Consider the following 10,609-nt stretch of genomic DNA (forward strand, 5'->3'; position numbering starts at 1 on the left):
GCAGTAGCAGCAGTACTGAGTAGCCTTCCACTGTAACTGATGCTCTGTCCTCTCAAATTCTCCCTCAGTCAGGCCAAAGAATACCTTCCATCCTCTCAGTGCATTTGCTCCTTTCTCATTTCTGGGGAGACTTCAGTTCTTCCTCCTCCTTCTGGATAAAGAGATAGGAACACTTCTCCTAGAAACAACCCCAGGCCCTATTGTGCTAGATAGAATCAGACAAGGCAGAAGGTTTCTCTTCTTTGTCCAGAAGGCCTTCCTCTCATTGACATCGCAAACCTGAGATAAAGAAGTACTTCATTTGAATACCTTCACTTTCTCCAAGAGGAGCAAGATGAGCCTGCTTTAGGATAATAGTCACTCAGCTGTGGCAGGAAAGCATTACCTCACACTTCCAAATTTTCTCCATCCTTCATAGTGGTTGAGATTTTTAGTCTGCTTCTTATTTTTAAACTACTTGTGAGTATCTGTATAATATCTCAACATTGAGCACCTGGTTAAAACTTTTGCTGCCCATTATCAACTTTTAATACCTTGGTGTTTGTTATTCAGTTGTTTCAGTCATGTCTGACTCTTAGTGACCCCATTTGGGGTTTTCTTGGCAAGGATACTGAAATGATTTGTTGTTTCCTTCTCCAGCTCATTTTACAGATGAGGAAACTGAGGCAAACAGGGCTAAGTGGCTTGTCTAGGGTCACACAGCTAATAAGTGTCTGAGGCTGGATTTGAACGCAGGTGGTGTAGTGAATAGAGCGCTAGGTGTGGAGTTAGGAATCTTTGAGTTCAAATCCAGCCTCAGACACTTGCTAGCTGTGTGGCTCTGGGAAAGTCACTTAACCCTGTTTGCCTCAGTTTCCTCCTCTGTAAAATGGGCTGGAGAAGGAAGCCGCAAAACCCCTCCAGTATCCTTGCCAAGAAGACTCCAAATGGGGTCACAGAGTCAGGCAGGTAGCCTGACTATCTACTCAGCCACCTAAGGAGCTCTTAAATACCAGGACAACCCCACTCACGTTCCTCTCCTGAGTCTCCATAACAGTTCCACAACCACATCCTCTTCCCCCAGGAACCAATCTCCTATTCATTAAACCAATTTGCTCCACCCACTGATTCCCACTATCATTTTACTTTAGCTTCCAAACGTTCCATTCACTCTTCCTATCTTGCCTGGTCTTGCCAACTACTTTCTCCTTTTCCCTGTTGAGTTTTCTGGTATATCTCTTTACTCCATAATGCTCCTTACACCTGCCCCTTCTCCTTCAGCCTTTTCTTATAGAAACCAGAAGTAGAATCTGGACCAGGATTTCTACCTGGAGTTTGTCATCTTTCAGATTTTTTCCATTCTCGCAAATTCCTACTCCCCCAATTAAATCTGTGGCCTTCTTTGCTAGTCCCAACCCCTCCAAATCACCTACACAATTTCTTTCTTCTTATTTAGCACAAATCCTCTCTTCTCCTCCTCCCTCACTCTTCTCCCATGGAAGTCAGAAGTAGTTTCATCGGCAGCTCAAATTTAGTGCTTCCCAAACCAGACTCATTATCTTTTCTCCCCAGACCTTCCCTTCTTCCTGTCTTCTCTATTTCTGTCAAGGGAACTGCCATTCTCTCACCTACCCAGGTTTGCCCAACAGGAAACATCTTCGACTATTCTCTCTCCCTTACCTCTCACATCCAGTCGGTTTCCAAGTATTATCAATTGTACCCCTACAATATAACTCAAATGGGTCCACTTCTCAGTACCTGCATAGACTATTCGATTCAGGCACTCACCACCTATTCTTTGGGCTATTACCATAGTTCAGGGCCACACGACTAGTAATTGTAAGGCTGGGCTGAAACTTGGGTCTATCCTGACTACAAGCTCAATATTCTATCTACTGTGGCATCTAGATGTCTCTTTCAAGGCACTATCAAAATTTTGAAGGGAATGTTAGACTTGCAGCTTCTTGTATAAATCGTCTTTTTTTTACATTACACTGTGTTATGGAAATGCTTGTTTTATTCCATAAATTAAAAATAAAATTAAAAAAAGAAGTATACTTCTAATTTGTGCTTGGCACATAGTTTGGAGTTTATAAATGATTTCCTGCCTGCCTGCCTTCCTTCTCTCTTGCCTTCCTTCCTTGCTTCCTGCCTTCCTTCCTCATCACCTCACGCCTGTGGGTGTGTCTGCCTCCCTCAAATCTCTCCCCACTCCAATTCATCCTTCAGCCACTAAATAATGCAGGTCCAACCGTGTGTAGTATTAATGTGATGAAGATCTTCCCTACCCATTCAATAGGCCTCAGGTGGGCCTAGGTGGGCTTGATTATATCTTAGTTTGTAAGTAAGCCTAAAGCCCCTACTTACTAGGTGCTAAACTGATGTGGGCATGAAGCCCTCAGGGCCCTAAGGGGAGTTGCTAAGACTAGAGCCAATGGTATGTGCACTGAGTGCTAGTCAGGCATGAATTCAGACCTGAGTTCTAGCCAATCAGATGCCAGCTAGGACTGTATAAAAGGAGAACCCAGACTTGAAGAAGAGCAGAATTGAAGAGGAGAAGAAAATTGAAGAGGAGCAGCACGACTAAGAGCAGCAGGACTGAGAGGAAGACATTGAGTCATCAGACACCAAGAGGGCACTGAAGAGCAGACATTGAGAAAACCAGCATTGACAGAGCTGCAGAAGAGAGTGCTGATTGGAGAGTTAGGATTCATGAGTGATTGTTTATAGGAAGGCCCTAGCAGGGGGGAAGGTTGCAGGATGACTTGTTTCCTTGCTATAATACTGTGTTATAATTTCCTTGTTACTACATTGAGGTGAGCTTACTGGTTTTGGAATATAATTACTACTATATTGAATTGGGGGTATTGGTCCTTGGATTTGATCCACTGGAGTCTAAATAAATGTTATACTTCCTCTGCCTTCTACATAGAGAGTTTTTCATACTTTGTGATTCGCAACCATTCAGGCATGTTCATGGTCATCCTCGAGGTCATGAATCTTGCCTTACTGATATACCCTGATTTATGCCCCTGCTCAATAAACTCCATTGGCTCCTTATTGCCTCCAGAATCAAATACAAAATGCTGTGTTTGCCATTAAAAGTCCTGTATAACCTAGCCCTCTCCTACCTCTCCAGTCTTCTTACACCTTATTCCCTACCTTGATCCAGTTATACTAGCTTCCTTGCTATTTGTCAAACAAGACACTTCATTTCTCAGCTGCAAGAATTTTCTCTGTCAGTCTCTCATACCTGGAGTGTTCTCCTTCTTCCTTTAAGTCCCAAGAAAAAACCCATCTTTTAAAGGAAGGCTTTCTCAACCCCTTTTTCCACCTGTTGATTATTTCCTCTTTACTCAGTACGTAGCTTGCTTTGTACATATTTCTTTTCATGTTGTCTCTGCAGTTAGATTGCAATCTCCTTGAAGGCAGGGACTGTCTTTTGCCTCTTTTTGTATCTGCCAGTGCTTAGCACTGTGCCTGGCACATAGTAGGGTCTTAATAGATGTTGATTGATTGGTCGAGGGGAATCTTAGAGCTTATATAATACCTACATTGCTCGTAATGTTGAGGCTTAGGTGTGCTAGGGACCCAAATACCAACATGCTGGGTACTGACCAAATAAATTTGACCCAAGCCTTCTTTTAGCCAAAGAAAAAAAAAGTTTCTTAATGATTCACCATATTGGGTAGAGTCTTAAGAAATGTCCATGTTAGCTAGATTTTTAAGGAATCTGAGCCCTTGTGATGCTGGCGTTGACGAGTGGGCCAGAGTGAATGTCAGATAGATTGAATCTGAGCACCTTCATGGAGGAAGGATGGGGCATGTATACATGAAGACTGTGGGAGGGATCTGGGGGTGGTTCTGGGGTGACAGGCGGAGGGTCTTGAGGAGGAAACTAAGGAGGATCTTGATGGGACTGGGAGGCTACAAGTCAGACTCCAGGAATGGGATTAAGGGTGGAAAATAGCTGAAGGCTACAATGGAGGGCTAGGCTAGGTTAATGGTAACAGAAATTTGGACCCAGCAATAATGAATGGCTGATGGCCTCAGGGGAACGCCACATCTAGTGGAAGGATTCAAGGAGATCTCAAAGGTGTTCCCAGAGCCTATACCCCATCAATAATACCCCTTTATCATTACTCAGAGTGAAATAGTCAAAATGTGTCAGAGGCTGGAATCAGTCCCAGGAGTTCTTGGGTTTTTAAGGCCTGCTGTCTATCCAGTATACCAGACGGCCATAGTGTTTTTTTGTTGTTCAGTTGTTTCAGTTGTGTCTGACTTTTGGTGACCTCATTTGGCAAAGATGTTGGAGTGGTTTGCCATTTCCTTCTCCAGCTCATTTTCCAGATGAAGAAACCGAGGCAAATTGGGTTAAATGACTTGCCCAGGGTCACCCAACTACTATCTGAATCCAGATTTGAACTCAGAAAGATGAGTTTTCTGACTTTCAAGTCTAGCCTTCTATCCACTGTACCACCTAACTGCCATTATACTTACTAGATGCCAAGTATCACAAATATAAAAGACAAAAGAAAATCAGATTCTTCTTAGGGGCAGGTTTGTTCCCCATTGGAAGGTCTCAGGTCCCATAGTATGCATCCCATGTTCTCTCTGTCTATGCTTCAGTCTCCCTGAGCAGAATTTCAAGCTTGTGAAAATCTGTTGTCTCCAGAAGTTCTGTGACTCCAAGATCAGGCACAATGCCAGCTCTAAAGCATTTGGTGTCTCCACTAGGTAACCTCCTCAGCAGGAGCCCCCCCCCTCCCCCCCAGAGACCACCATAGTGTCCCCTTCTCCCTTACTATAGAGTATGCAAATGGAAAGTTACTTCACACCAAAATACTGTCACACCAAATACTGACTTGCTCTTTGTCTTAGACCACAACCTGAGAGTAGTTGGAGCTGCCTGAATGGCAACTTAGCTGGCCAGTTCCAGGTGGGCAACTCAGCTCATCCTTCCTTCCCCCCTCCTCCTCTGCCCTTACCTGAGAGTGTTCTGCCAAAGGAGGGTGAATTTTGATGGACAAAAGCTATCTAGTTAACCTGGGGTTTACTGGCTAGATTTCGTTCTCAAAGACCAAGCCTTAAACCTAATTCACTCAGGATCTCATGGATTGGACAACAGTAGGTCCCTGCCCAAGCACCACTTCAAGGCTCTTTTTGGGGCCCTTCTGGCTCAGAGTGAATGTAAATAGTCACTGTTTCTCTTTTGGCCAGCAAGCCTGAGGGTCTTCCCCTCCCAGTTTGATTTTTTTTTATTCTCTCAAGGTGGGACCATCCCTTGACTCACTTCTTAAAGAGGCCTATTCACTAAATGAGCACCGAGACACAACTATGAGTTACCAAGCTTACTACTGAGCATTGATCCTATTATTCATGGAGGAATTAGAAAATCCTCTTAGAACTCTCAGCTGGTAGGAGTAGGCAAGGGTTTCCAGAGCCTATACCCTGTCATTTTTATCTCCAGTGTCTAGCTTTTTGACAGGCACATAGTAGGTGCTCATAAATGCTTGTTGAGTTAAACTAAGAGCACTGCTGAATCTACACTGAGCCACCTTTATCCATTTTGTAGGGTAAGATCATTGTGGATACTCTGTCCACCTAAACTCTTAATTCCCCCGAATGACTTTTCTTCTCTGCTTGCAGTCTTGCTGGTGTTTGCCCTGATAGCCTTATTCAAGGTACAGGTGTTGGTCTTTTCATGGCCTTTATGGTGTAATACATGGAAGTAGAGTCTGAGGACTTGGGTTGACTCTTGTACAGACTAGTTGTATGACCTAGGATGGGTCACTCCATTTTTCTAATGCTGTTTCCTCAATGACAGATGGAACATTAAATGGAACTTCCCCAACCTACCTCACAGGGTTACTTTCAAGGTCAAAGAAAATGATATATTAAAGGCTTTGTAAACTTTAAAGCTGTGTAAATGTTACCTAATTATTAAGTGTGAAATATTAGCAAGAACTTGGCATTATTAAAAAGCTCATTATTTCTTTTTTTAAAATTTATTTTAGACAAATACTAAAACAAATACACAATAAAAAGAAAAACTATTACAAACTTATTAAAAAGTATTATAAACTTAAATCTTGAAACTTAAATATAAAATAAGAAAAGAATAAAAGGCATTGTCGTATGCACAGCAAAATGTAAGAGAGGATTCAAAATATACAGCACTAAATTTCCATTTCAAGAAAGCATATAAAATAAATATTATGTGTAATGTTGAGAGCCATCCATCTTTTCTTTGCTTCCTCTGCTGTATACTTTTTACTTTGATCTTTTTTCCCCCTTCTTCCCCATCCCCTGTACCCCAAAGGCTGCAATTAAGCGTGGATATAATTATCTATAGATATAGATACATAATACACATATACATACATACATACGTATTATACACACACACACATATATATACACACACATATACTTTCCCTAACAAATTCTACTCCTGATCGTTATTTTATGTTTGTGTGTATCTCTTATTTCCTATCCCTCCTGACTCCTCTACTTCACTTCTGCCCATTACCTTGCCCTCCTATTACTTAACCTACCCTCCCTGCAGGGATCTTTTCCTTATCCTTTCATTCCCATTAATCTGAGCAGCCTTCTATACCCCCTTTAACCTATTCCCTCATCTTCCCCTCTAAAGATCCCTCCCTTATCCCCTTCCCCCTCCCTATCCCTTTAGCATTTTATTTCTTCCTGAATTTAGAAGACTTTTATACTCTTCTAGATATATATGTACTGTTCCTCTTTTTTAAAAAAATATATATTTTTTTATTTTTAGTTTACAACACCCAGATCCACAAGTTTTTGGGTTCCAAATTTTCCCCTCCCTCCCTCTCCTCCCCCTCCCCTCAAGATGGCATGTAATGCAATGTAGGTTCTACATATACCTTCACATTGAAATTATTTACATAATAGTCCAGTTGTAAAGAAGAATTGTAACCAGTGGAATGAACCATGAGAAAGGAGAAATGAAACCAAAAAAGAAAGAAAAAAAAGAGAGCAAGAGGTTGCCTCAATCTGCATTCAGATTCCATAATTCTTTTTCTGGATGTGCATAGCTTTTTCCATCATGAGTCTTTTGGAGCTGTCTTTGAACCTTGCATTGATGAGAGGAGTTAAGTCTATCAAAGTTAGTCCTTACAGATACTGTGTGTCTGTAATTACGTATAATGATCTCCTGGTTCTGCTTCCATCATTCAGCATCAGTTTATATAGGTCATTCCAGGTTATAATAAAGTTGGTATCTTTCCTCTTTCTTATAGCACAATAGTATTCCATTACATTCGTATACCACAATTTGTTTAGCCATTCCCCAATTGATGGGCATCCCCTTGATTTCTAATTATTTGCCACCACAGAAAGAGCTGCTATAAATATTTTTGTACTTGTGGGTCCCTTTCCCATGATCTCTTTGGGATATAGCCCTAGGAGTGGTATTGATGGGTCAAAGGGTATGAACATTTTTGTAGCCCTTTGAGCATAATTCCAAATTGCTTTCCAGAATGGCTGGATCAGTTCACAACTCCACCAACAATGTAACAATGTTCCAATTTTCCCACATCCTCTCCAGCATTTATCATTTTCCTGTTTTGTCATGTTAGCCAATCTGACAGGAGATATGTAGTTTTGATTTGCTTTTCTCTAATCAATAGTGATCTAGAACATTTTTTCATATGACTATAGATATCTTTAATTTCTTCCTCTGAAAACTGCCTGTTCATATCCTTTGACCATTTCTCAATTGGGGGATGACTTGTATTCCTTTAAATTTGGCTCAGTTCCCAGTATATTTTGGATATGAGCCCTTTATTCTGATAACTGAACTCTGAACACTGGTTGTAAAGATTTTCTCCTAATTTTCTGTTTCCCTCCTAGTCTTTGTTGCATTGACCTTGTTTATATAGAAACTTTTCAATTTAACATTTTGTAATGCTCTCTATCTCTTGTTGGGTCATAAATTCTTCCCTTTCCCATAAATCTGACAGGTAAACTATTCCTTGCTCTCCCAAATTGCTTATTCCTAAATTTTTTTAGGAATTTTTATTCCTTTATTCCTAAATCATGAACCCATTTTGACTTTATTTTGGTGTACGGTGTAAGATATTGGTCTTTGTCTAGTTTCTGCCATACCATTTTCCAATTTTCCCAGCAGTTTTTGTGAAATAGTGAATTCTTAACCCAGAAGCTAGATTCTTTCAGTTTATCAAAGAGCAGATTGCTGTAGTGATTGACTACTGAGTCTTGTGTACCTAACCTATTCCACTGATCCACCACTCTGTTTCTTAGTACCAAGTAGTTTTGATGACTGCTGCTTTGTACTATAGTTTAATGTCTGGTATGGCCAGGCCACCTTCCCTAGCATTTCTTTTCATTAATTCCCTTGATATTCTGGACCTTTTGTTCTTCCAGATGAATTTTGTTGTTATTTTATCCAGCTCTGTAAAGTAATTTTATGGTAGTTTGATTGGTATGGCACTGAATAAGTAAATTAATTTAGGTAAAATTGTCATTTTTATTATGTTAGCTTGGCCTACCCATGAGCAACGGATGTTTTTCCAATTATTTAGATATGACTTTATTTATGTGAAAAGTGTTTTGTAATTGTGTTCATATAGGCCATGGGTTTGTCTTGGCAGATAGACTCCTAAATATTTTACAGTGTCTGCAGTAATTTTGAATGGAATTTATCTTTCTATCTGTTCCTGTTGGGCTTTGTTAATAATATATAGGAATGCTGAGGATTTACGTGGGTTTATTTTATATCTTGCAACTTTGCTAAAGTTGTTTCTTATTTCAGGTAGTTTTTTACTTGATTCTTTAGGATTGTCTAAGTAAATCATCATATCATCTGCGAAGAGTGATAACTTAGTTTCTTCTTTACCTCTTCTAATTACTTCAATTTCTTTTTTTTTCTCTTATTTTATTGCTAAGGCTAATGTTTCTAGTACCAAATTGAATAATACGGGTGATAATGGACATTCTTGTTTCACCCCTGATCTCATTGGGAATGCATCTAGCTTATCTCCATTATGTATAATGCTTGCTGATACTTTTAGGTAGATGCTGCTTATAATTTTAAAGAAGACTCCATTTATTCCCATACGCTCTAGTGTTTTTAATAGGAATGGGTGTTGTATTTTGTCAAAAGCTGTTTCTGCATCTATTGAGATAATCATATGGTTTCTGCTAGTTTTGTTGTTGATATGATCAATTATGCTGATAGTTTTCCTAATATTGAACCAGCATTGCATTCCTGGAATAAATCTTATGTGGACACAGTGTCCATTATTGCCATTATACTGGTGATAAGTTGCTGCAATCTTTTTGCTCATATTTTATTTAAAAATTTTGTATCAATATTCATTAGGGAAATTGGTCTATAATTTTCCTTCTCTATTTTGACCCTTCCTGGTTTAGGTATTAGTCCCATATATGTGTTATAAAAAGAATTTGGTAGGACTCCTTCTTCACCTATTTTCCCAAATAGTCTATAAAGTATGGGTATTAATTTTGCTTTAAATGTTTGATAGCATTCACATGTAAAACCTTCTGGCCCTGGAGATTTTTTCCTACGGAGTTCATTGATAGTTTGCTCAATTTCTTTTTTCTGAGGTGGGGTTATTTAGGTATATTACTTCCTCTTCTGTTAACCTGAGTAATTTATATTTTTGTAAATATTCATTCATTTCCCTCAGGTTTTCAAATTTATGGGCATAAAATTGGGCAAAATAATTCCTAATTATTATTTTAATTTCCTTTTCATTAGAGGTGAACTCACCCTTTTCATTTTTGATACTGGTAATTTGGTTTTCTTTTTTCTTTTTTTTAATCAGATTGACCAAAGGTTTATCAATTTTATTAGTTTTTTCATAAAGTCAGCTCTTAGTTTTATTTATTAGTTCAATAGTTTTCTTATTTCAATTTTATTAATCTCTCCTTTGATTTTCAGTATTTCTAATTTGGTATTTAATTGAGGATTTTCAATTTGTTCTTTTTCTAGCTTTTTCAGTTGCATGCCCAATTCATTGATCTCCTTTTTCTCTCTTAACTTCCCCTAAGAACTGCTTGTACTGCATCCCATAAGTTTTGGTATGTTGTCTCATTATTGTCATTTTCTTGAATGAAGTTATTAATTGTTTTTATGATTTGTTCTTTGATCCATTCATTCTTTAGGATTAGATTATTTCATTTCCAATTACTTTTTAGTTTATCTTTCCATGTCCTTTATTACAGATAATTTTTATTGCATCATGATCTCAACAGGATGCATTGACTATTTCTGCCTTTCTGCACTGGATTGGGAGGTTTTTATGCCTTAGTACATGGTCAGTTTTTGAGTATGTGCCATGTACCTCTGAGATAAAGGTATATTCCTTTTTATCTCCATTCAGTTTTCTCCAGAGGTCTATCATATCTAACTTTTCTAAAATTCTATTCACCTCCTTTACTTCTTTCTTGTTTATTTTGAGGTTAGATTTATCAAGCGCAGAGAGGGAGAGGTTGAGGTCCCCTGCTAGTATAGTTTTGCTGTCTATTTCTTCCTGTAACTCCCTTAACTTCTCCTCTAAAAATTTGTATGCTATACCATTTGGTGCATATATGTTAAATAATGATA

The sequence above is a fragment of the Trichosurus vulpecula genome, chromosome 1 (genome assembly GCF_011100635.1).
Source record: "Trichosurus vulpecula isolate mTriVul1 chromosome 1, mTriVul1.pri, whole genome shotgun sequence".
In the NCBI taxonomy this organism is placed as follows: Eukaryota; Metazoa; Chordata; class Mammalia; order Diprotodontia; family Phalangeridae; genus Trichosurus; species Trichosurus vulpecula.